The sequence below is a fragment of the Girardinichthys multiradiatus genome, chromosome 6 (assembly GCF_021462225.1).
Source record: "Girardinichthys multiradiatus isolate DD_20200921_A chromosome 6, DD_fGirMul_XY1, whole genome shotgun sequence".
In the NCBI taxonomy this organism is placed as follows: domain Eukaryota; kingdom Metazoa; phylum Chordata; class Actinopteri; order Cyprinodontiformes; family Goodeidae; genus Girardinichthys; species Girardinichthys multiradiatus.
This window is the reverse complement of record NC_061799.1, coordinates 1,714,161-1,740,962: the sequence shown is the minus strand read 5'-3', so window position 1 is coordinate 1,740,962 and position 26,802 is coordinate 1,714,161. Positions and strand designations below refer to the sequence as shown.

Genomic DNA, 26,802 nt, shown 5'->3' with positions numbered 1-26,802 from the left:
CTTTGGACGCTAGAGGTTCTTTTTCTGATTAAGCCCATTCTTTGTGCTTGTCATTAGGTGAAGTCTGTGAAGTGGGGGATGAGGTTCTGCTTTAAAAACACACCATTTACAAGTAGTAGTAGTAGTAGTAGTAGTAGTAGTAGTAGTAGCAGTAGTACAAATCTGAGTAATTTATTACAGTAAATGTCCTTAATATTTTTCTGTTTCATGGTTTATGTATGTCTGACTACAGCAGATCTTTTTGGACTTGATGAAGTGTTTCTTCGTTTCTGTCTTTTTATTGTGACTTTGTTTGGTATTAATTCCTTCAGCCAGGTTCCTGTTGGTCTTTTATTTTTTGAACCCATTTTGCTGTCTTCCGGTGCAGTTCTGGCAGTGTGCGCTTCATTTGCTGGCGCAGATGACGGACCGCAGGCTTGCGCCTCCTGTGCCCGCACAATCCCGCTCACTCTGACACACACACGCACCGACATTGGCTGTTCTCGCCTCTTGGTCTCCAGAACCGAAGGAGCTTTTGGATTTAGCAGCCGGTATTCCCGTTCAGACAGAGGAGTGAGGAGCTGCGGAGGTAAGCAGGAAGCTCTGCACTCAGACACATGCGGTTCGGTACCACAGCCTGTCTCGTTAACCTGACTCACATTCCATCAGCGGAGGAATGTGACAGCCATCATTAACGGCCTTATGCCTCGGATTCATTGCGCTCTCACCTGCGCTGGCGTTCATTAAAGCTCCGGCCGCTGCTCTGCCGTGCGCGTCCACAGCTGTCTCTTTCTACGCCTCTCTCATCTGCTCACAAATGCTCCACATTAAATGACGGAAAAGATCCTCAGGCGAATCCTCGAGAAAAGCATCTATGTTTAGCTCTTCGCCCACGCAGTGCGCCGTTCCCTACATTGGGAGGGAAAGTTTAATTGCCCATCTGCAGGCTGATGTGTCGGTGCAGGTGATGGTGACCACAGAGGTGGTGAGGGGGCAGGTTCGGATCGGATGGTTGGAAGTGGAGGATTTATTATTAAAGGGGGTCTGCAATTGCTGCAGATAACTCATCTGAATTATTGTTCTCCTCCTCCTGAAAGCACAAACACTTATGATGATTGAAATGTGTGTGTGTGACGTGACATCTCCACTGGAGTGGGGTTCCTAGCACCTTAAACAGACCGCACCTGCGCAGCTGGATGGAGAGGTGGAACTTGGGAGGCTTCTTATGCTGCCTCCTCCAGCTAACAGGCTGCTGTGATGTCATCAGAGCTGCATGTAGAAGTATTCTAAGGAACACTGGATCTTCCGCTCCACTGACATGTTATGAGCTCATAGAGGAGATAGTGTGGCTTAGAGGGAAGTGTGAGGATCAGCACAGAAATCTTTATTTAATCTTTTTTCTTATTTTTCACTCTAAGCGGGACCAACCAAGAGCTCGATAGTCTTTCAGCAGAAATGAGGTAGTTTCCTGAGAATAATTTATTCATATGTACACTCATTTCTTGTTCATTTCCCATTCATTAAACACCAGCCTGCTCTATTAGATCTTTCCCTGTCATTCTGTTCCCAGTAACACATAGTAGTTACTCATGTTGTAGTAATAGACTGGCAAGAGTAATGACACTAAGCTGGTAACAATGGTAACAAACTGGTAACAGTGTTGTCGGTAAGCTACTGCATAGATACTATAATGCAGGGCTGCCACTGTCAAGTATTTCTTTAATTAAGCTGTTGGTTGATTTTTGTTGAATCAATCCAATTAACACATTTTTCTCCAAAATCCCAAAAAAGTCTATAGGTTTTTAAATCGCAAAATATGGAATTATTGTAAAAATCAAAGACTTTTGACACAATTAGAGATGAACTATCCTATAGGAATAACGTGACAACTTCAGTATGACAACAATAATAAAAAAAACAAATAAAATGAAGCCCTCATGGTTTATGTATTTAAAAATATAAACCTTATTTTTCAGTTTGTTAAATCTAAGCTTCAGCTGTAATAAACAAAAATGTGTCTCATATAAATCATGAGTGCAATGATATTTCTATTAAGCCATTTAAAACCCTATTAATAATCTAATGTAAGATTTAAAAAGAGTCCTGCCAATAGCATTAATTAAGAGTATATGTTACTAATGTTTAGGTTTAGGGGTAGGGTCAGGGTTAGGCCATAGAAAGGGAAGAAAGTGAACGGAAATCACTGGAAGTCAATGAGAGTCAATGCAAGGTCCTCACAACAAATAGTAAGACAAGAGTGTGTGTGTGTGTGTGTGTATATGTGTGTGTGTGTGTGTGTTGTACAATACTACAGTTTGATTCCAGGCAAACTCCATCTGTGTTTACAACTGTCATGGTTGATAAATTACTTTATTCCGTGACAAATAAGCTGGGTTGTAAAAATGTTTAAAATCGATCAAAGACTGAAGGGTCAAAAAGTTGGACAAACTTTAAGTCAGATGTTGAGACATGGATGGTTTGGGCACTTTAGGCTTTATAGGAAGCACAGCATGATGCATGAGCATCAGAGGCTAATCATGAGCCGACAAAACAAAGTCATCATAAGTTTTTGAAGCATAGTAAAGAAATAAAAAAAACTTCTAAAAACTACTTGTCCTCTAAAAGTAGATGTCATTGATAATACCGACTACTTGCAGCAGCTGTACTAAAATGTAACTAACTAATCACAGCTGCTACTGTAATATTGACAAATACTTATTGTGTATCTATTGAACAGTGTAATGTTATGACTTGAATATGACAAAAACATTTGTTGCTGCGATAAAACTTCACAACTTTAAAATGTGAACCACAAGCCAACACAACCCTTTACCACATTAGTACTTGGCAATGTTTTCATGACTAACAAGATAATGAATCCTTAGCTATCATGTATAGAGCTGGACTGGTCATCGGTACATCAGCCAAATTTTAGAACAGTATTTTAACTCTGCAGCTTTTCATGTAAATGAATCTACATCAACAATAATCCATTTTGCAACCTTAATTTGTTTGCAGTTTTGAGTGATAGATAGATCATGGTCCTGGAATACATGTTATGAGTTGAAATGTGTTTCTGAGTGTGACTGGATGAATGTGGCTCTAGTGTAAAGCGCTTTGAAAGGTTGGTATAACTGGAAAAGATCTCTAATTCAGTCCATTTACCTTTTACCATTAAATAATTTCCTAAAATAAAAAAGAGTGGAGAACAGACCAGAAAACATTCAAACGCTGGGAAACTGTTTGTACCTGCATTAAATAAATAATAACAACAACTAGAAAATTTCGGAAGAAATTTAGACGGGGCCTGCCTCTTGGTGCGTGCTTCTCGGACCAGAGTCAAACTTTGGCCGAGTTAAGCTTATGCCTTCTTGCATTGCCATGGCAGGTCCCTATAAATATATCCAGTTTAGACGTGGATAATAATAGGTGACTCTTTGGAACAGAACTGGGAGCAGTGAAGGAAGCCTATTCAATGCAATGGCAAGCCCCACCTAAGGAACGTTGATGCTTATATTTTGAAAGGATAAAGTAGACCAATTTCCATCACTGAGTCCCAGCAGTAGTGTTAAGAGCAATGCTGCAGTTATTGCTGTGTGAAATATGAATACTTTTATTTTGTGTCTATGTCTTATTTTAAATTTCCAGCATGGTTGTCCTTTCAAGTCTGGGTTAGTTCGATTAGTTATATAGAACCTGGTTTCTATTTTAAAATCATTGTGCATGCTATTATCAACTTTAAAAAATACTAGTAACTCTGGAAGACTGAGGCTTTTATTTTGAAACTTTCAGTAAGCATTATTTTCAAAGGGCCAACATAGTCCTGTTTCCAACACTTGATGAGCTCCAAAAAAACTGTGAAGCCCAGTCTTCCAATAATTAATAATTTAAAATGTAAAGGCTTTTATTTTGTAGAGAATGTTTTATCTTATTTTGAAAGTCCAGCATGGTTGTCCCTTCAGGTCTGGGTTAGTTCCATTAGTTATATACAACCTGCTTGCTATTATAAAATCATTGTGTATGCTATTATCAGCTTTCAAAAATCATTAGTAACCATGGAAGGTTGATGAAAGAAATTGCTCTTTAGGGTTAATCACTGTTGTGTGGATGTTGGAACAGCAGTACATGCTGTTTAAGTTCCCACACAACATGGCCGCCATGTAGTTGCCTCCTGTGAAGATGGTCAAAGGGTTAGGGGTCAGGTCAGGTTTAAGCCATAGAAATGAATGAAAATCAATGGAAGTCAATGCAAAGTCCTCAGAAAGATAGTAATCCATGTATGTGTATGTGTATGTGTGTGTCTGTGTGTGTGTGTGTGTGGGTGTGTGTCTGTGTGTGAGACACAGACAGGCAGAAAAAAAGACAGAATCACATCCAGACATATACTGTAGGAGATACACAGAGCTATAAATAGAACAGTGAGCAATGAATCAGCCAATCAGCAAAGAGCATCAGTGTAACTTTGACACCTGCTGTTTCTCACTCACGCAGCACCTCACTCTGTGTCTGCCCCTGGCCTGGCTTTATAACATGGAGGCGCATGCTCCCGAACGACTGGCCATAACTTGGAAACCGTAGGGGCGATCGATGTCATTCTTGGACCGTTTTTATCAGAACGGACAGGGGAACATTAATATTTATCCTTTATTTTTGAAAATATAATAATAAAGACACAACACTGGGTGAAAAGAGGGGGAAAATGGAGAAAAAGACAATAATGCCTGAACATGCTCCCGAACAAAGTCTAATATCTCGGAAACCGTACATGGTATTTGAAATGTTTTTAAACTGTGGGCGACAGCTATCCCTCGTCCCCAATCATGGAGATTTTCATAGTTCTATGTCATTCACAATATAAAATAGGAGGATGGAAAGAAATGCTGTCAGTCATGGATTACTGGTCAAACTCTCATTGAAAATACATGGGAGGCCTACAGAATTCCTGTGAGTCTTGGCGATTGAGGGGGTTTTGACAGAAAATTATGAGACCTAGAACAATTTTGAAATCATTGCGTGAAAGCAGAGGCCCGGCCCTACAATCTGACGGAAAATTGTGACTGTAGAGGGAAATCTTTGGCCGTTAGAGTGTGATTTTCTCGCAAACTTTGTGTCGCTTGGAGTCAAATTTTAGAGAAACCGTAGCAGTTATCAACAAACTGTTTTCACTTCTGAAGAACCGGCAGATTTTTCTACAAACTGTGTTTCTAGGTGAAAGTATGGCGAAACAGTAGAGCCTCAAAAACAGTAAATTTTGAAGATTCCTTCGCCCTTGACTCCATTCATTCCTATGGGGATTTTGGGGGGGTGGTTTTTCGTAAATTACGTCGCCATGGTAACTTGAAACGCCAATAAAAGTAATAGCACACCTCCCGGGACCGAGCCAGACGTTTTGATGTATATATTGTGGGGGTGCACGCTGCGGTCCGGGCCGCATTAAAGTGGATAGGTTTTGACCAGGTGAATAACAATAGGTGCCTGCCGTGCCTGCCATGCATTGCATTGCGAAGCACTGCTCTCCTATGCATTGCTATGGCGGGCCCCAAATAGAAAATTTCGGAAGAAATTTAGACGGGGCCTGCCTCTTGGTACGTGCTTCTCGGACCGCAGCTTGCTATTTAAAATTAATTGTCTATGCTATTATCAGTTTAAAAAAATTACTAGTAACTCTGGAAGACTGAGGCTTTTATTTTGAAATTTTCAGTAAGCATTATTTTCAAAGGGCAACACTGGGTGAGTTCCAACATTAGTGTGATGCCCAGTCCTGAAATGATCTATGGTTTAAAATGCAAAGGCTTTTATTTTGTAGAGCATGTTTTGTCTTATTTTGAAAGTCCAGCATGGTTGTACTTTCAGGTCTGGGTTAGTTCCATTAGTTAAATAGAACCCGCTTGCTATTTAAAAATCATTTTCTATGCTCTTGTCAGCTCACAAAATCCATAGTAACTCTGGAAGACTGAGGCTTTTATTTTGAAAGTTTCAGAAGGCATTATTTCAAATGTCCACCATAGTCCAATTTCCAACACTGGGTGAGCTCCAACATTAGTGTGAAGCCCACTCCTGCAATCATCTATTGTTTAAAGGCTTTTATTTTGTAGAGCAGGTTTTGTCTTATTTTGAAAATCAAGCATGGTTGTCCTTACAGTAGAACCTCAAAAACAGTGAATTTTGAGGATTCCTTCGCCCCTGACTCCATTCATTCCTATGGGGATTTTGGGGGGAGGTTTTTCGTAAATTACGTCGCCATGGTAACTCGAAACGCCAATAAAAGTAATAGCACACCTCCCGGGACCGAGCCGGACGTTTTGATGTATATATTGTGGGGGTGCGCGCTGCGGTTGGGGCCGCATTAAAGTGGATAGGTTTTGACCAGGTGAATAACAATAGGTGCCTTCCATGCATTGCTATGGCAGGCCCCAATAAAGTGTCACAGATGTGGTTTCGTGCAGTATTATTGTCCAGAGTTCAGCAGTTTGACAGAATGTGGATTAAAACTGTCTTTAAGTCTGTTTGAAGATCCTTTTATTTAAGGCCGATTTCAAAATAAACCTCAATAAATTTCAAAAACGGGCGTAGTGTTTGTTTTATTTTTGCAGTTATCTAGTTTGGAAACTCCCACAAAGTATTGCGAGATAACGCAAAGAGTATTGCTTGGGAACGCAAAAGAAAAAAAATGTCACCATGTCCCCTTGCGGGCTCCGTAACATTTAACTGAACTGTCACAAATGAGAAATATACATTTTAATGCAGCAATATACAGGTCCTTCTCAAAATATTAGCATATTGGGATAAAGTTCATTATTTTCCATAATGTCATGATGAAAATTTAACATTCATATATTTTAGATTCATTGCACACTAACTGAAATATTTCAGGTCTTTTATTGTCTTGATACGGATGATTTTGGCATACAGCTCATGAAAACCCAAAATTCCTATCTCACAAAATTAGCATATCATTAAAATGGTCTCTAAACGAGCTATGAACCTAATCATCTGAATCAACGAGTTAACTCTAAACACCTGCAAAAGATTTGTGAGGCCTTTAAAACTCCCAGCCTGGTTCATCACTCAAAACCCCAATCATGGGTAAGACTGCCGACCTGACTGCTGTCTAGAAGGCCACTATTGACACCCTCAAGCAAGAGGGTAAGACACAGAAAGAAATTTCTGAACGAATAGGCTGTTCCCAGAGTGCTGTATCAAGGCACCTCAGTGGGAAGTCTGTGGGAAGGAAAAGTGTGGCAGAAAACGCTGCACAACAAGAAGAGGTGATCGGACCCTGAGGAGGATTGTGGAGAAGGGCCGATTCCAGACCTTGGGGGACCTGCGGAAGCAGTGGACTGAGTCTGGAGTAGAAACATCCAGAGCCACCGTGCACAAGCGTGTCTAGGAAATGGGCTACAGGTGCCGCATTCCCCAGGTCAAGCTACTTTTGAACCAGAAACAGCGGCAAAAACGCCTGACCTGGGCTACAGAGAAGCAGCACTGGACTGTTGCTCAGTGGTCCAAAGTACATTTTTCGGATGAAAGCAAATTCTGCATGTCATTCGGAAATCAAGGTGCCAGAGTCTGGAGGAAGACTGGGGAGAAGGAAATGCCAAAATGCCAGAAGTCTAGTGTCAAGTACCCACAGTCAGTGATGGTCTGGGGTGCCGTGTCAACTGTTGGTGTTGGTCCACTGTGTTTTATCAAGGGCAGGGTCAATGCAGCTAGCTATCAGGAGATTTTGGAGCACTTCATGCTTCCATCTGCTGAAAAGCTTTATGGAGATGAAGATTTCATTTTTCAGCACGACCTGGCACCTGCTCACAGTGCCAAAACCACTGGTAAATGGTTTACTGACCATGGTATCACTGTGCTCAATTGGCCTGCCAACTCTCCTGATCTGAACCCCATAGAGAATCTGTGGGATATTGTGAAGAGAACGTTGAGAGACTCAAGACCCAACACTCTGGATGAGCTAAAGGCCGCTATTGAAGCATCCTGGGCCTCCATAAGACCTCAGCAGTGCCACAGGCAGTCATTTCTGCAAAAGGATTCCCAACCAAGTATTGAGTGCATAACTGTACATGATTATTTGAAGGTTGACATTTTTTGTATTAAAAACACTTTTCTTTTATTGGTCGGATGAAATATGCTAATTTTGTGAGATAGGAATTTTGGGTTTTCATGAGCTGTATGCCAAAATAATCCGTATTAAGACAATAAAAGACCTGAAATATTTCAGTTAGTGTGCAATGAATCTAAAATATATGAATGTTAAATTTTCATCATGACATTATGGAAAATAATGAACTTTTTTACAATATGCTAATATTTTGAGAAGGACCTGTATGTGTATCAAATGACAACAGATGAGGCAGAGGTAGAGCTGCAGTAGCAGCTTCTTGAACCCAAAATGTATCCAAATCACAGACGTACCCCCCATTTTTGGTAAAAGAACTTCTTCTTGGGCTGCCTGCGTACCTGTCTCTGTTTGTTGCAACCCTGGGGACTTCAGCCTCTGGCACCTCCATCTTTTAGCTTTCATGAGTTAAATAACGTAAAGGATGTTGCAAACTGGCGTGTGAGTCACATAACGTAAAGCAGCGTCATGTCGCAAAACCACAAGACGGAGCTTCTTTGCGAAAAACCTATTTTTTATTCTTGTTTATCACATATATAAACAGAGTGTATTCAAAGTGACAACACTAATACATTCAACGTAGCCTACTTTATGAAATATTTGCTTGAATAATTGATAAAATTATGTTAGAAACGATAGAAACGATAGAAGAGAAGAAGCACAATAGACACTTTTCTATTGTCCCCATGATGTATTGTCTTATCGCACAGCACTGCTTCCAGACATGTGAAATGGTGAGATTTTAAATCCATTAATAATGGTCTCCATCCCGACCTGTTCTCTCAGACCTGGAGCAGACTTGCAGAGCAGCTGTGGTTCTGTTCGCTACACAGGAGAATGCGCAGTGCCAGATGTGGTTCTCACTGAGCCCAGAGTAGGACACACCTTTAGGAGTAGACAGCTTCACTCACAGCTGAAGATGGTCCTTTTATTCTCGTTCCCCTGATCCTGCGGCTCCTGGATTGGGCTGGGAGGAACAGCTGTAAGTGATTCTCAAAGTTGTTCTCAGGCCACCCCCAGCAGCTGTTGTGGAAAGAAGGATGCATTCCTGCAGGTGTGGGGGGAGATCGGGAGTTACCCATAGATAGATCAGTGTCTGGGTTTGAACGGTAGCGCTCAGAGAGACTCATCCTCCTGTAGGATGTGTTGCAGACAATTCAGGGCACACCAGCCGCTTCTACCACTGCGTAATACACATCTAAATGGACAGCTTTTCAGCGCCACTGTGGAAAGAAAGCCACGGGCTCCGTTTTATGTCTTTTAGCCTGTAATGAACATATTTTGCGGCTATTTTCTCCTGTCATTAAGGGTTTTGTGACAGAGCAGTCTTTAACCACCCACTGATGAAACGGTTTTTGAAAGGCGTACGTAGACACAGACTGGTGTCATGGTCAAAGGTTCCTCAGGTATAGACAATGGATAAATGCATGGATGTGGTGCTCCAAGCACACAGGGGTTGTTATGCTGCGTCATTATGCTTGATTCAGTTGCTGATTTGTCTCTTCTGTTTCTATGCTCCTCCTGAGGAATTGCTGACCTGCTCTGCTCATCATCAGCCTGTTACAGTTACAATCTTCATTGTCAGCGTCCACAGCAGCACATCTGTCTGTCTCAGCCCCAGCCCTGATCAGAGATTATTTCTCTTCTCTGTTCAGTTGCGCAGGACGCCTTTGAGTGTATAATTACGCATTAAGAATGCTGAGTTTGAAGTTGTTCTGTGCGAGCAGATGCTTTATGTTTGTGGTCTGGACGGACCCAGTGAGGCACAGACTACATCCTTCTTTGCCTTTAAGTGACTAGCGATAGCCTTAAAGGGTGAAGTCTATAGAAACTTTTTGTAACCCCTGATTCTATGAGAATAAGCATGGCCCTTTAAGCTCTGGGCCTCACTGGTTCCTAAATGGCTGAAGAAAAAACCCTATTTGAGAACCAATTATCCAACCTCAGAATAATTTCTACTAAGTGAGACCAGTGTAGGACCCACTCAGAAGGTGGGCGTAGATTAAATCCTTTCAGTGCTGCGTTACGGTGAGAGAGATAAACATAGTTGGGAAATGCTTACAGACTTGCCAAGGGCACTTTTAAAGATGGGGGAAGGAGGAGGTCTGGGTGAAAGCCCCATATGTTTCAAGACTCTAAAAATACCCCTGGCTGTTTGATTTGAATGGCTGAAAACAATCACTCACTGTCAGAAGGACTTTTAGATTACATTTGACACCTGTCTTCAAGACAGAAGGTTTTGTTTTATGTATCTCATTGCCCCGGGGAAGGCATTTAGATGAATTTTCTTTTGTATTCATTTGTACTGTATAAAACCCATGTTCGTTTTATGTATCTGTAATGTGTTTTGTAGATCTGTTTTAGCTTTCACTGTTATCCAGGTGTTCTAATTAATTTATGATGATGAAAGATACACATTAAAATAAAGAAATTAAAATCACTCATGGAGGCTACTCTAAACTTTTTTCCAAGTTGGGGGGCTGCCACACCCATCATGCAATGCATGAACAGTAACATACCTTAAAGACCTCATGTAAAGACGTGGTTTTGATGTACAATTTAACAGCAAGGGATAGCAATATGGACGCAAAATCAACAATAATAATAATCATTCAAATAAAAATAAAAAGACACTTTTAGTTTTAGATGTGTATTTGTTTAGATGTGTTTTTAGATGTGTATTTATTTCTGTCACTTTTACACTGAACTACAATTCGGATAAAGAATACAGTGAAGATCAGACCAAGGGAGAGTTTAAGTTTAGCTCAGATGTTTTCTTTTTTGAGCCACAGTTTGACTCTGACCATCTCCATGCTGCTGTGATCAATGAAACTGAAGCAAATAAGGACAATGATGGTCTTCAGAACAAAAAACTGGTATACATCTGTTTCTATTCCTGTTTGTAGTTTCCCAGCTGAGTGGCTGTTTCCCACTATCATATATTATATTCTGCTTGTATCGCCTCAGTTATGTGACATGCCTGTACGCTGGCAGTATATCAGATTGATCATTAAATAATTCAATTCAATTCAGTTTATGTCTATAGCAGCAATTCACAACAAATGTCATCTCAAGGCACTTCACAAAGTCAATTCAGTCAAATCTGTATGATTTGACTGAATACATACATTAGGGTACATACATAATTAATTCTAAATATCAAAATGTCAGATTCAGACATACTACAAATCCATTGTAGTATACAAAACAGGGAAAACCATTTGATTTGTGAACAACTATATCCCGATTAACTGGGAACTCATATGCAACTTAGTGGACTTAACTTCCACTGATAGATAATTTTCAGAGGTAGCTAAAGATCAGGGTGACACTTGGAGTTGATCACCAAATACCAGCTGAAACATGTAAAAACCTGGTAAGTAATTAGAAGTAGGGCTTGATTCCTCAAATGCCAATAAAGATTTTATGCCATTTTCAAAATTAATTAGGTGTGTAATTATTTTTTCAAAACTGATCATCTTTTGGGAGAAGCCTGGCTCATTTTTGTATCTGGAACAAACCTTCTGGCTGACTAATAATCATTTGAAATCTAAATCTGCCAGGGGTATGAAGACATTTTAGGGTAACTATTTGGTATGGAAACTGAAAACAGTTGTTTTCATTGATGTATTCAGGCAGGTGCATTTTGTGTCTGGCAAGGATAGTTTTTGGCAAAGACCACAGCAAATACAATTTTTATGTGACATTTGGGAATAAACACAGAGCCGTTTATCAGTTGAGAATGTGGTATATTGGGCGTGATTTTATATTAACTGAGTTTTCAAATATACGATTGCCCTGTTATTGTAGCAAAAATGTTTGGTTTTTGAGATGAAGATGCATAAAACCACATAAGAAAAAAAAAAAAAAACATACTTTTGTTGTGACCCATAAGCTGAATGATAAAGTAACAACCCTCACACAAAAAAGTAGATCATACAACTGTTTTTATCTCCAGTTGGTTGAAATCGATGTATAGTCACTTGGATGTGCTCTTCCTGCAGAGTGTGAACTCGTGACACAGGGGAAACAAATTCTGTTGGGAATGACCCAGCCTCTTAACAGAACACATTGACCAGGTCATATGATTTTTCTAAGAACACAGCCCCGAAACGATCACTGCAGTTCTTTGATAACATTTTGCCAATTTGGTCTGCTATGGTACTCTTTGCAAATGACACATGCAATGTTTTACAAAGCCTTAAGTATGGTTAAAGTGTCTTGCTGCAGCCATACTGAAGTACTGAAACGCTGTACTTCAGGATTTACAGACATGAGATGGCAGAGTCAAAGCCCCATTCACACTGCAGGCACACTGCAGGCAAATGTTCACACTGCAGGGAAATGTGGCCCAAATCAGATTTTTTTTGGGGTCAAGTGATCACGTCAGGTTGTTTAAAGCAAGTAGGAAAGCTCATATCTGGCTTTTCACACTTTTCACATTTGAGCCACATTCATATTTGGTCCTGAATCCAACTCGTATCTGATCTTTTGGAATGTGACAACCAAGACGGATTAGATGTGACCTTGACGTCACTTTCCATCGCATTTGTCACAATTTTGCACTACCCAGCAGGAAACGGTAGCGGTTAGAATAGTACTAAACAGTGGAGAGAAAGCGAGACGTTGGAGCTTGTTAATAAACAGAGATAAAACTTTATTCAAGCCTAATAGAAAGGCCCGTAGGAACCATGCTGTAAATAAAGAATGCTTTCAAAAATGGAAGTGTTAATCATTAATTCTCATCAGTCAACAAAATGCAGTGAATGAACAAAACAGAAATCTAAATCAAATCAATATTTGGTGTGACCACCTTTTGCCTTCAAAACAGCATAAATTATTCTAGGTACATTTGCACACAGTTTTGGAAGGAACTCGGGTGGTAGATTGTTCCAAACATCTTGGAGAACTAACCACAGATCTTCTGTGGATGGAGGCCTTCTCACATCCTTCTGTCTCTTCATGTAATCCCAGACACACTCCATGATGTTGAGATCAGGGCTCTGTGGGGCCATACTATCACTTCCAGTAAATCTTGCTCTTCTTTACACTGAAGATATTATTAATGACTTTGGCTGTATGTTCAGGTTTGCTCACTTAGAATTTTGTAAATTGATGAAAATAAACAATAATAATTTATATTTCTGAAAGCATTCTTTGTTTACAGCATTTTTTCACACCTGCCTAAAACGTTTGCACAGCACTGTATATGATTAAAAGTTGCCCTCCACATGATAATGTTCTGAATAAACTCGGTCTCTGTAAAGTTGTTAACATCCCTGCACCACCATTGCTGGCCGTGTCTCCGCATCTCCCGAAAACGGAACAATAAAGAATTTCACTCTTTTTATTCACGTTTCCCACACAGCACCTGCTGACAATAAATGGCTTCTGTTGTGCACTTAAACCATAACACCTATTTCTCCGTGTTTACTGCTGTGCTGCACTTGACGACGCTCGTATTGTTCTTATGCGCAAGTGGGTCAGTTTGGAGCCGCAACATTTTCATAGTAATGTGAACAACCACATCAAAAAATCAGATTCCTGAAAATATCCGATTTGAGCATCAAGACATGCAGTGGGAACGTAGCCTAAAATGCTGAGTTTTTTAAATTCGGAATGACCAGATGCAAATCATGAGAAATGGGTAATATCAGAAGGACAGCTGAGTTGTTTGGAGAGAGAAATTAGAGGCAACCCTAAGATGGTTTGTAGAGAGTCTGAAGTACATATCAGTGATGTGGAATATGGAGCTGCCAGGATGGAGGGAAAGAAGTACCACAGAGTAGGTCTTCACAATATTAGGAAAACATGCAAAATGCAATGATTTTGGTGAATGTTATGATATCAATATGACTCGTGATTAAACTTTCTTTCAACTATTATCTTTTTCACTACATAGAACAAAGATACTGAGTTGTCAATCCAGTTATTAGAAAGAAAAAAGATTATTATTTTCATATCAACAAAATATTATCGAAAATGTTGCTTATGGTTGATGTCTGCTGTTTTGGCATTGAAACAACTTATTTATAATTTCTTAATGACTACATCACTTCACCATCTTTTTACCTTATCCTATATACAGTACAGACCAAAGGTTTGGATACTCCTTCTCATTCAAAGAGTTGTCTTTATTTTCCTGACTATGAATATTGTAGCCACCTTTTGCTTTGATCACTGCTCCGCACACTCTTGGCATTCTGTTGATGAGCTTCAAGAGGTAGTCACCTGAAATGGTTTTCACTTCACAGGTGTGCCCTGTCAGGTTTGATAAGTGGGATTTCAAGCCTTATAAATGGGGTTGGGACCATCAGTTGTGTTGTGCAGGAGGTGGATACAGTACACAGCTGATAGTCCTACTGAATAGACTGTTAGAATTTGTATTATGGCAAGAAAAAAGCAGCTAAGTAAAGAAAAACGAGTGGCCATCATTACTTTAAGAAATGAAGGTCAGTCAGTCCGAACAATTGGGAAAACTTTGAAAGTGTCCCCAAGTGCAGTCGCAAAAATTATCAAGCGCTACAAAGAAACTGGCTCACATGAGGACCGCCCCAGGAAAGGAAGACCAAGATTCACCTCTGCTGCAGACGATAAGTTCATCCGGGTAACCAGCCTCAGAAATCGCAGGTTAACAGCAGCTCAGATTAGAGAACAGGTCAATGCCACACAAAGTACTAGCAGCAGACACATCTCTAGAACAACTGTTAAGACGAGGCTGTGTCAATCAGACCCTCATGGTAAAATAGCTGCTAGGAAACCATTGCTGAGGACAGGCAACAAGCAGAAGAGACTAATTTGGACTAAAGAACACAAGGAATGGACATTAGACCAGTGGAAATCTGTGCTTTGGTCTGATGAGTCCAAGTTTGAGATCTTTGGTTCCAACCACCGTGTCTTTGTGCGGCGCAGAAGAGGTGAACGGATGGACTCAACATGCCTGATTCCCACTGTGAAGCATGGAGGAGGAGGTGTGATGTTGTGGGGTTGCTTTGCTGGTGACACTGTTGGAGATTTATTCAAAATTGACAACTCTTTGAATGAGGTGTGTCCAAACCTTTGGTCTGTACTGTGTGTGTAATTATATATATATATATATATATATATATATATATATATATATACATAAATATACATACACACACATATACACACTGGATTTAACTAAGCAAAGAGGTACGATCCTCCCATGGGATAATTACTGCATGGGCGATTATGTTTCAGCTGGCAACAAGTTCTTTAACCCCAACTGGTGCACTGAGTCGCTTCTCATTTCTTAAACAACCATGTCAAAAGACACATCTCGTGGTCGTGAAAAAAATGTCAGTCAGTTTCAGAAGGGTCAAATCATTGGCATGCATCAAGCAGGGAAAACATCTAAGGAGATTACAGAAATTACCAAAATTGGTAAGAACTGTCCAACCCATTATTAAAAAGTGGAAGGATAGTCTTCGAGGAAGAAATGTGACCAGAAAAAAATCCCGAATGATCATGATCGGCAATCATTTAAATGTTTGGTGAAATAAAATAGAAGAAAAACAACAGTAGGACTCCGGGCTATGTTTAATAGTGAAATAAAGGCTTCAGTTTGCTAGGGATCATAAAGATTGGACTCTGGAGCAAATGGAAGAAGGTCATATGGTCTGATGAGTCCAGATTTACCCTGTTTCAGAGTGATGGGCGCATCAGGGTAAGAAGAGAGACAGGTGAATTGCTGCACCTATCATGCCTAGTGCCTACTGTACAAGCCTGTGGGGGCAGTGGTATGATCTGGGGTTGCTGCAGTTGGTCAGGTCAGGTGGGTTGCCGGTTCAAATCCCCCCTCTGTCTGTCATTGTCTTCACCCGCCTTGCCAGCTGGCGGTGGCAATTGTATTGCAGCAATGCTTCTATCAGTCTGCCCCAGGGCAGCTGTGGCTACAATGTAGCCTACCACTGTACATACACACATTACTTCGTTCATGTAAGAATGGGTGTGGATGACTGACTAATAACACATAGCTGGCTAAAACTGGCAATTCATATTTTATGTATTCTTTAAAGGATCTCATTTGGAATGCTTAGAACCTTATGTTATAACTTACTGTAATGTAAATTTAGTTTGGAATACACATATTACACATTACTCCTTAGACACTAATGATCTTTGAGTTCCAGATTCAAATTTCTTTGGTACATTGAATTCACTGTTGCTTTGCAGTACATACTAAAAAGCCATACTTGAGATACTTATAAGCAGTACACTGTAAGATGTTGGGTTTAAGTAAACATAATCACCCAGAACATATTGCTCTGGAACTAGTGATGCACCAATGAGTTGCTTGTAATAATCTTTTGACTGTTGTGTGGAGAGGATACTGTGAGCTGTTTTAATTTGGTCTGCAGTGGTCTACTAATTAAGCACTCATTAAGTTTAGTTAAGTTGAACCATCAGCCCTTGAGGACTGACTGTGGACGCCACTGCTGAAATGGTTTTACTGGGAAGATCTTCTATCCCCGTTTTTTTTGTTGTACTATAAAATAGACAGTCGCCTAGCTGCTTTAGACAAAAGACTAGTATTACTTTTTTGGGTGTGCTGCCGAGCATAAGACCCTTGACTACAATCCCAGTAGTCCAAGAAATCTGACAAGCTGTTGACAATCTAAACAGACAAACACTCTAGTGGCTGCTGAAAAGTGAGCACTGCTCTTGTCATTTCCTTCTATTTGAATGGGAGGACAATAACATCACTAAGAAGCTTTGTTTGCACAGTTGCAAAGTCCAAAATGGTGGCAGATGACATCATTTATTTGTATAATGTATTTGATCATAAAGGTATAGAATGTATTGACAGTCAATGCAGTTCTATGCTCTTGTTCAGATGGATCACTTTCGTTTTCCTTTTTCTCTGCAGCTTCATAAACTGGCTATTATAGAGATGAGTAGTTACTGGTAATATTTAAAATTATTATTTTGTTAGCAACATTACTTTAACATCGCATTTGTTTACCATGATATTAAAAACTCCCCAGCATTATTTCTCTGTACTGGGTTAGGCTACAGGACGTCATCCATATCACAGGCCACATTGTGTCTGGCCAGGCAAAGGGGAAAACAATCCAGGCTTGGCATGCCTTCATACCTATGTCACCCCAGGCTAGTTCCATGGTTTGCAGGAGATTTACACTGGTGTAAAGTTGACGTTCATATACACTACCGGTCAAAAGTTTTAGAACGCCTTTCTCATTTAATGGTTTTCTTTATGTTTATGACTATTTACATTGTACGTAGATTCTCATTGAAGGCATAAAAACAGTGACTGAACACATACAATTATGTAGCAAAGAAAAACTTGTAAAACAACTTTAAACATGTTATATTTTAGAATCCTTACAGTAGCCGCCCTTTGTTGTAATGACTGAAATATTAACCTCTGGCAATCTCCCAATGAACGTCTGGAAAGTTCATTCAAGACTCTTTGCAAAACCATTTCAGGTGACCACCTCATGAAGCTCATAGAGAGAATGCCAAGAGATCAAAGCAGTCATTAAAGCAATTTTGATGACTGCAATTTTGGTGGCTATTTTGTAATAATCTAAAATAGAAAATCTTTTACAGTTATTTCACACTTTTTTTACTACATAATTCCATGTGTGTTCATTCACAGGTTTGTTGTCTGTGGTGAGAATCTACAATTGAAATAGTCAAGAAAAAAACAGAGAACCATTAAGTGAGAAAGGCATGCTAAAACTTTTGACCGGTAGTGTGCCTTCCACTACCATGAGGAGAAGAATTCTTCAATGGGGTTCAGGAAAGATGAGTACGGTGGAAGGCAAAGATTAATAAAACCTTGGTTCATATTGAACCACTCTCTAACCTGGACGGCTCTGTGAAAACTCACATTGTCCCAAACAACAACATAGATGGGATGTTCATCCTGCTGCCCCAACATGGCGTCTCGCATGTAATTGAGGAAAATGAGGAGCAGGATGCCCCAACATGGCGCCTCAATCACATGCGAGACGCCATGTTGGGGCAGCAGGATGCCCGGGCATGGCGCCTCAATCATCCTGCTGCCCCAACATGGCGTAATATTTTAGGCTGATATTTGCAGGGTTTTTCGGCATGCTTTTGAGTGGTCAGTATGACTGGAAAGGCGCTATATAAGTTCAGTCCATTTACCATTTACCATTGGTCGATATGTGCATTTGTTCGCTGATCCATTAGCTGCATTTAGCAACCATGCCTTGAGATAACGTGAAGCGCATGCATTGCTGCCTCCTCCCTGGCAGAGAGCAGCAGAATTAGTGGCAACAGCAACAAGGGTAATGTCTAATTTAGCTGTATCTGCCCTTTGAAAGTAGGTCTCTGTGTCACTGTGAGTGGGAGGGAACAGCAGTTACCAATCACCAAGCGTACAACATTTAGCTTTACATAAAATAATGTCCATACACTGCAGCGGTCAGTGTTTTTTCTCCTCCTAAACCAAAGAAGCTCTTTTTTCACTGTGACACATTCATTGAGTGCCAGCAACGCAAAACCGCTTAAGAGTCAACACCATTTTTATTTTTGGTGTACCTTTCAAACTGTGTCTGAAGCTGATTGTTAACATTAGCTGGTTTGAACGCAATTTTATTTATTCCTTTTAGAAAAAGGAATATTGGCCTCAAGAATCAGCCCAAAAAAAATTGGCCGCACATATTGGGTATTGGTTGGACTGGTGTCAAAATAATCTCTATAGGTATCGGCCTTAAAAAACCTGATCGGTCGATCTCTATACTATACCGTCTTTCTCGTTCCAAAAAAAAAAATGCAAAAAATTACAGGCTTCATAATAGAAAAGACACACGCCTTTTTTGTTTTACTGAAGCTTTTTGACAAATATTTATTCATTTATTTTTTATTATTATTGTAACAGAACACTCAAGCAGCAACCTGTTTTTGTGAGCTTATTTGCTGTCAGTCCAAATATTCCATTTTAAAATTAAAAGGGTGAAAGATGAAAATGGAAAAAGTTTTTTTTTCGTCTGATTCATCGATTAATCAAAAGAATAATCAACCAATTAATCAATTATTAAAATAATTGTTCGTTGCAGCCCTAGTAGAGAGGCTGACGCTGTTGAGGCTGACAATGTACATGGTCCTTAATGATCTTCTGCTGAATTTTATATAGTTTAACACATCCAAATGATGTGATGGAACATACAGGGGGCCGAATACAAAGTATTTGGCCCCCTGTATGTTCCATCACATCATTGGCCACAAGTGTGATCGATTTTCAGTTGTGTTCAACCGGTGACACCTGTGCTTTAACTGTGTTTGACTTTTGCCACATGTGTTCACTGTTATGTTACACAGGTGCATCACAATGAAAAGATGTTGGCAAGTTTTGTCTAAACAGGTGAAGACTGCTTATTACTGATTCAACCAGTGGGTTCAGGCAACTGAGCATTTGGTTTAGACAATAGGGTTTAGTGTTTTGGTAGTTGAGAAAAACTGTAAAGGCAGCTGTGTTTTGACTTAGTAACTGCATAAGGACAATTTGTAATGATGTTCTTAAATCACGCAGAAATAAGCAACACGAGTATTCTCCCTCTAGCATCCACCAGCTAGGCTGTGACTAATTTTGGGGTGTCAGTAAACAGTATTTTTATTTAATATAAATATGTAAATAAAAATTTATGTAGCCTTTCAAATAAAATAACCATGTTGTTTATTAATACAAAATAAAGAATAATGGCTTCAACAGTGACATGTAAGTGTGCAGCAGTCACCAGAATATGCTGAGTATTTATGCTCATGTTTGCAAGTTTTAGCTCTTGCGCTGCAGAAATCTTTGAAATTAATCAGCACTGCATTATAATAATTGTGTTTGAAACACATTAACTCCAGAAACCTGAAGGCAACTGTAGATGAACGTCTTCTGAAGAGACGTGGAAATGTTTTTGAAAAAATACTGAACATTTACACCCTTTTTTTTTTTCTTTTTTTGCACAAACCTTAAATGCCATCCATTTATGGAGAGTCCGAGTGCTGTGTCCAAATTCAGAGGTTGGATCCTTCAAAGAACTGGCTTACGTAGGACAGGTGGCCGCAAAGACCTGAAGTGATCGGCTGTGAATTGGAATGGTCTAGCCTTCATCAGCTGGTTTTGCTCTTACCTCAGCATGTCTTATGTCGCCTAGCAACCGTGATATTATGAAAAAACACTTTTTATTTCCCTTCTCTTAGCTTTACTCTTCTTTCTATCAATCTATTTTCCTCCTCTCTTTAACTCTTCCAATTTTCCTCTGCTTTTTCACTTTTTTTTCTGTCTTTCTGTTTTCCTCATCTCTCCTCTTCTATCAGTCTTTTACTATTCTAAAGACATTAAATTATTATTCAGAGACATAATATAGTCATAATCCTCTCCAAAAACATTAGAATGTATAACATCAAATTTAACAAATAAAGTAAGATTTTTGTATCAAATATCCAGATATGTTGGCCATTTTTAGATGAGAAACTAGGGTAATCCAAATATAAACTTATAAATATTGACGTTTCTTTAATTATTTGACCAGTTTCTGTCAGAATCTGCCATTTTGGGTTGTGTGTTTGTTTACCTTCTCAGTTAGGTGTTTCTATTCCTTTGGGTTTAGTAGTTATGTCGGTTTATTCCTTCTGTCATCCTGATAGTTTTGTTCCCTCTCCTGCCCCCTAGTTTTAGTAGTTCTGTCTTCCCTCGCCCATAGTTCCCTTGGTGGTTGCTATATCATTTATTTATTACTTCTTTATTTATTACTTTCTCCTCTGGTTATTATTATTATTATTAGAACTGTTCTCTTTGCTTCTTTGGGTTTTCTAGTTTAGTTTCTCGCTTAGTGTTTCTATGCTTGTTTACTGTTAGGTTATTTATTCTTGCTGTATTCTTCTAGTTCTTCTAGTTTAATAGATCATTTTCAGAATCAGAATCAGCTTTATTGCCAAGTTCGTACATACAAACAAAGAATTTGACTCTGGTACACTTTGCTCTTTGGTTTTGTTTTTGTATTACATAATATACATATTTACAATGTACAATATACACATATATAATAAAATTGTGCATTTGCAACATCTGTATGCTGTTGTTTTGTACTCTATTGAATGTTCAACAGAGAAACAGCTTGGGAGAAGAAACTGTCTCTGTGGCGGCTGGTTTTAGTGAACAGTGCTCTGTAGCGGCGGCCTGAAGGTAAAACTCTGAACAGTTTATGTGCAGGTTGTGTGGGGTCTGCAGATATTTTTTCAGCTCTTTTCCTGACCCTAGACCTGTATAAGTCCTGGATGGAGGGAAGGTCAGCCCTGATTATTCTCTCTGCATTCCTGATTATTTGTTGCAGTCTGGACCTGTCCTGTTTTGTGGATGAGCCAAACCACACTGAGATGGAGGAAGACAGGACATATTGAATGATGGCAGTGTAGAAGATGACCAGCAGCTCCTGTGGAAGGTTGAACTTCTTGAGTTGCCTCAAGAAGTACAGTCTCTGCTGGGCCTTCTTCCGAACACTGTCTATGTGTGAAGACCATCTCAGGTCCTCAGAGATGGTGGTTCCTATGAACCTGAAGTGGTCCACGGCCGATACAGTGTTGTTGAGGATGGTGAGGGGGGTGTATGGGGGTGGTGTTCTCCGAACGTCCACCACCATTTCCACAGTCTTGAGTGGATTCAGTTCAAGGTAGTTCTGACTGCACCAGTGTACCAGCCGATCCACCTGCTGTCTGTATGCAGACTCATCACCGTCCTGGATCTGTCCAATGACAGTGGTGTCATCTGCAAACTTAAGGAGTTTCACGGACGAGTCCGATGAGGTGCAGTCATTTGTGTACAGGGAGAAGAGGAGTGGGGATAGAACACACCCCTGGGGGGCACCAGTACTTATTGATCTGGATCGGGAGAAGATGCTCCCCAGTCTCACCTGTTGCTGTCGGTCCGTCAGGAAGCTGTTGATCCACTGACAGGTGGAGGCTGGGACGTTAAGCTGGGTGAGCTTCTGGTGGAGGATGTCTGGTATGATGGTGTTGAAGGCCGAGCTGAAATCTACAAACAGGATCCTGGCGTACGTCCCTGGGTGGTCGAGGTGTTGCAGGATGAAGTGTAGACCTAAGTTAACAGCATCATCTGCCGACCTGTTTGCTCAGTAAGCAAATTGCAGGGGGTCCAGCAAGGGGCCTGTGATGTCTTTCAGGTGCTTCAACACCAGCCGCTCAAAGGATTTCATGACCACAGACGTCAGGGCTACAGGCCTGTAGTCATTTAATTCTAGGATGGTGGGTTTCTTGGGAACCGGGATGATGGTGGATCGTTTGAGGCAGGAGGGGACCTCACATTTCTCCAGTGATTTGTTGAAGATCCTTGTGAAGATCGGAGCGAGTTGATTTGCACAGGCTTTCAGGCATGATGGGGAGACGTTATCAGGTCCTCCAGCTTTCTTTGTTTTCATGCGCTGATAGAGCCTATTTACATCTTCCTCGGAGATCTTTAGTGCAGGCAGAGGATCTGAAGGTAGGGGGTTGGTAGCTTTGTGGGAAGAACTTGTTCCTGAATGGGATGTGGAGGGGATGATTTGAGGTGACTTCTTGTCATGTCTGCAGTAAAAGCCATTCAGACGGTTGGCCAGGAGACGACTCTGTTCAGGATGAGTGGGGGGGCTCCTATAGGCAGTCAGGTTTCTCAGACCGGTCCATACAGCTGAAGTGTCACCAGTAGAAAGGTTGTTCTTAAGCTTTTCACTGTAGCTTCTCTTGGCTGCTTTGATCTCCTTTGTAAGTCTGTTCCTGGCCTGCCTGTACTGCGCCCAATCTCCACTGCTGTGAGCTTCTTTCTTTTCCCTGCGCAGATTCCTGAGGTGTGGAGGTTTCCCCTCTGGCCTAAGACCCCTTTTTGTTATTATTTACCCAGTTGCTTATTCCCCTTAAGATTAGTTGTTATTTCCCAGCCTAGCTCTTTAATATAGTTCTTCATGTCCCTGCTTTGTCTAGTTAGTGTTCCTTCCAGATTTAGCCTTGTGTTTTATGTTAGGGTTTATATTATATAGGTTTCCTTAGGTCTGTTTTCCATTAGTTCAGCTTGTCCCCATGTCCTCTGGTCTAGTTCTTCCTAGAGCTTATTTCTATTTTCTAGCTTCTAGGTTTATTACTCTCAGGTTTGTTTTCATTTGTAGGTTATGTCTAGTTTAGTTTCTCCCATGTCTCAGACTTACATTAGTTACCGTGACAACCTATTTCCTCAGTTCCCTTCACTTGGCCTGTGCACCTGTTACCACTTCTATCTGATTACCTGCCTTCCTCCCTCATTGGTCCATACTCCAATTCCCTCTGTTTATTAACTGTTTTGTTTGCTACACTCCTAGCTGGTTCTTTATGTTTCTCACCTGTTGTCTTCCTGATGTCTCCTGGCTCCTTGTTGACATTTGACAATTTCTGTAAGTCCTTCTATTATAATTATTAAAGAAGAGAGAAGATTAAATCGCACCATGTGGCTCCCTAGTGCTTGCTTACATTTTGGTCCAAACCAATCTCGAAGCTTGACAGTTTCCTCAGCTGATGAAAGGCCAAAACTGCTACATTTAGCAAAGAAAAGCAACTATTTTTACTTGGAGTAACATGCTAATACAACAGAAGGAATGCACATTTAACCAGGTGATTATCTCTCCCTCTTCATCATTCTGAGTTCATACATTCTTGCCTCGTTCAGTTTCCCTGTTACTGATTCCTTCATTTTTTGTGAGGGATTTTCATGTGTCCAAACTGAGTGGACAAACACCCCTCAGTCTGAAAGTCTGTGTTCACATATCACAACAATAAATACTTGATGACACTGTAGCTAGAGTTGCCAATCGTCCCGTATTTAGAATAAAAAGTACGCGTCCCGTATTGAGCTGAAACGGGACGCACGTAGTCCCGTATATTAGGTGGATCAAAAATCTTCACTAAAATGTCAATAGAATTAATAAATGATGGGTTGCTTTATATTTAACATTACGGTAAAGTCATTACCAGCCATATCCTGCTCTGTGACCAATGAGCTGACAGAATATTTCGGCTCATCTCATTGGCCAGCAGGTACCGTTGCTAAGGATAGATACACGTGTTACGTCGATTTGCGTTTTCCCATCAGATACGGTTTCCTCAGCGTCTCCTCGCCGCTTACGCGACAAAAAAGGGCCGTGCATGTTCAGTGCTCGTAACCAGCGCGCCGTGCTTCCGCCGCAAGAGATCTACGGACACCGTGAAAGCTCAAACGTGTCCCACTTTTTTGCAACTGTGCTCTCATCATAGATAGATAGATAGATAGATAGATAGATAGATAGATAGATAGATAGATAGATAGATAGATAGATAGATAGATAGATAGATAGATAGATAGATAGATAGATAGATAGATAGATAGATAGATAGATAGATAGATAGATAGATAGATAGATAGATAGATAGATAGATAGATAGATAGATAGATAGATAGATAGATAGATAGATAGATAGATAGATAGATAGATAGATAGATAGAGTAAGTAAGTAAGTAAGTAAGTAAGTGAGTGGACTGATGTGAGGAACAAATGTTCTACAGAATTAATGAGAAGTTAGCTAATTGTCAGTCTAATTAATGAAATGTCCTGCTCAGAGTTTTACTCGGTAGTCCTGAAAAGCAAACAACTCCTTGCAGCAGAAAGAGCTCAAATGAAATATAAATGGAAAAAATAGGCTGTTTCCACATAATTCAGCACTGCAGTTTTTAGTTCACTAGTTCAATATTTTTTTCACTACACCTGACTAACCCTAGTCATGGCCTTTAAGGCACAAGTGTTTATGTTTACAACTTTTCTACAGACTTTTTGTTTGCACTAAATGCACTATTATGAAAATGTTTTGCATTATACTGTTATGCTTTTTTATATTGTTTTAAGTTAAGCAGGACGGAGGTCTTTTCAATAGTTGTTTATTTATTTTAGAAGGACATTTGTTTTTGTCTAGTAATTTTATTGTGCAAAAATAATAAATTATTTTATAAATTGCTGAATAATTGTTTTTCCATGGATATTTGTATCAGTCAAAAACATGCATCGAATTAAACTTGGGTTCGAGTCCAATGTTTCCAAAGTCATTTCACACAAAGAAAAAGGGTGAAAAAAATCACCTGGCCGGTAGAGGTGCAGACAGTGGGGTTGGATAGCCCTACCAGGAGGTGTCCCTTATTTATTTATCAAGTAGTTGGCAACCCTAACTGTAGCACTCCACTTTCCTAAATCAGGCAACGCTTAAAAAGTAATTTTTCCCAGTCTCCCTCACTCACAATGCAGCTACTCCTTGTGCTCTTGTCTTGCATTTTGTTGTTCTGTTCATTCATAAAAGCTTGGTTTATTCACATTTGAGTCCTGACCTTTAGTAAAACAAAACACATCTAAACCCTACTTTTTTTTTTTTTACCTGGGCACTGCAAATTTTGACACAACTAGTAAGGTTACCTCTTCTTCTACTTTGTAATGATAATAGCAGTGTGACCAGCAGGGCCGTTTTGTGCCTTTTTGCCCATGTTGCTGGCTGCAGAAGACAGTTAGCTAATGGATGCTAACAGTGCCGAATGCAAGAGTTGTAGCCATGGATCTGAGGCTATTGAAAATTGTGCACTCTTCAACCTTTAAAGAAAAATCTTGCACTTACCCAGATGCTTCCTCAGATTCTAAGTATTCCCAATGCTGGCCTTGCACTTTGCATCACAAATACAGGTCCTTCTCAAAAAATTAGCATATTGTGATAAAGTTCATTATTTTCCATAATGTCATGATGAAAATTTAATATTCATATATTTTAGATTCATTGCACACTAACTGAAATATTTCAGGTCTTTTATTGTCTTAATACGGATGATTTTGGCATACAGCTCATGAAAACCCAAAATTCCTATCTCACAAAATTAGCATATCATTAAAAGGGTCTCTAAACGAGCTATGAACCTAATCATCTGAATCAACGAGTTAACTCTAAACACCTGCAAAAGATTCCTGGGGTCTTTAAAACTCCCAGCCTGGTTCATCACTCAAAACCCCAATCATGGGTAAGACTGCCGACCTGACTGCTGTCCAGAAGGCCACTATTGGCACCCTCAAGCAAGAGGGTAAGACACAGAAAGAAATTTCTGAACGAATAGGCTGTTCCCAGAGTGCTGTATCAAGGCACCTCAGTGGGAAGTCTGTGGGAAGGAAAAAGTGTGTCAGAAAACGCTGCACAACGAGAAGAGGTGACCGGACCCTGAGGAAGATTGTGGACAAGGGCCGATTCCAGACCTTGGGGGGCCTGCAGAAGCAGTGGACTGAGTCTGAAGTAGAAACATCCAGAGCCACCGTGCACAGGCGTGTGCAGGAAATGGGCTACAGGTGCCGCATTCCCCAGACCTGGGCTACAGAGAAGCAGCACTGGACTGTTGCTCAGTGGTCCAAAGTACTTTTTTCGGATGAAAGCAAATTCTGCATGTCATTCGGAAATCAAGGTGCCAGAGTCTGGAGGAAGACTGGGGAGAAGGAAATGCCAAAATGCCAGAAGTCCAGTGTCAAGTACCCACAGTCAGTGATGGTCTGGGGTGCCGTGTCAGCTGCTGGTGTTGGTCCACTGTGTTTTATCAAGGGCAGGGTCAATGCAGCTAGCTATCAGGAGATTTTGGAGCACTTCATGCTTCCATCTGCTGAAAACTTTATGGAGAT

At 40.3% G+C, this 26,802-nt stretch overlaps 1 protein-coding gene across 1 annotated transcript in view; it reads left to right on the top strand.

The window, feature by feature from the left end:
• The first annotated feature begins 401 nt into the window (after positions 1–401).
• Positions 402–26,802, top strand: part of dlgap1a (discs, large (Drosophila) homolog-associated protein 1a) — a 216,406-nt gene continuing 190,005 nt past the window's right edge. Inside the window, exon 1 of the mRNA XM_047368564.1 lies at positions 402–568. The gene's annotated coding sequence lies outside the window, so the exon portion shown is untranslated. The remainder of the gene's footprint in view (positions 569–26,802) is intronic.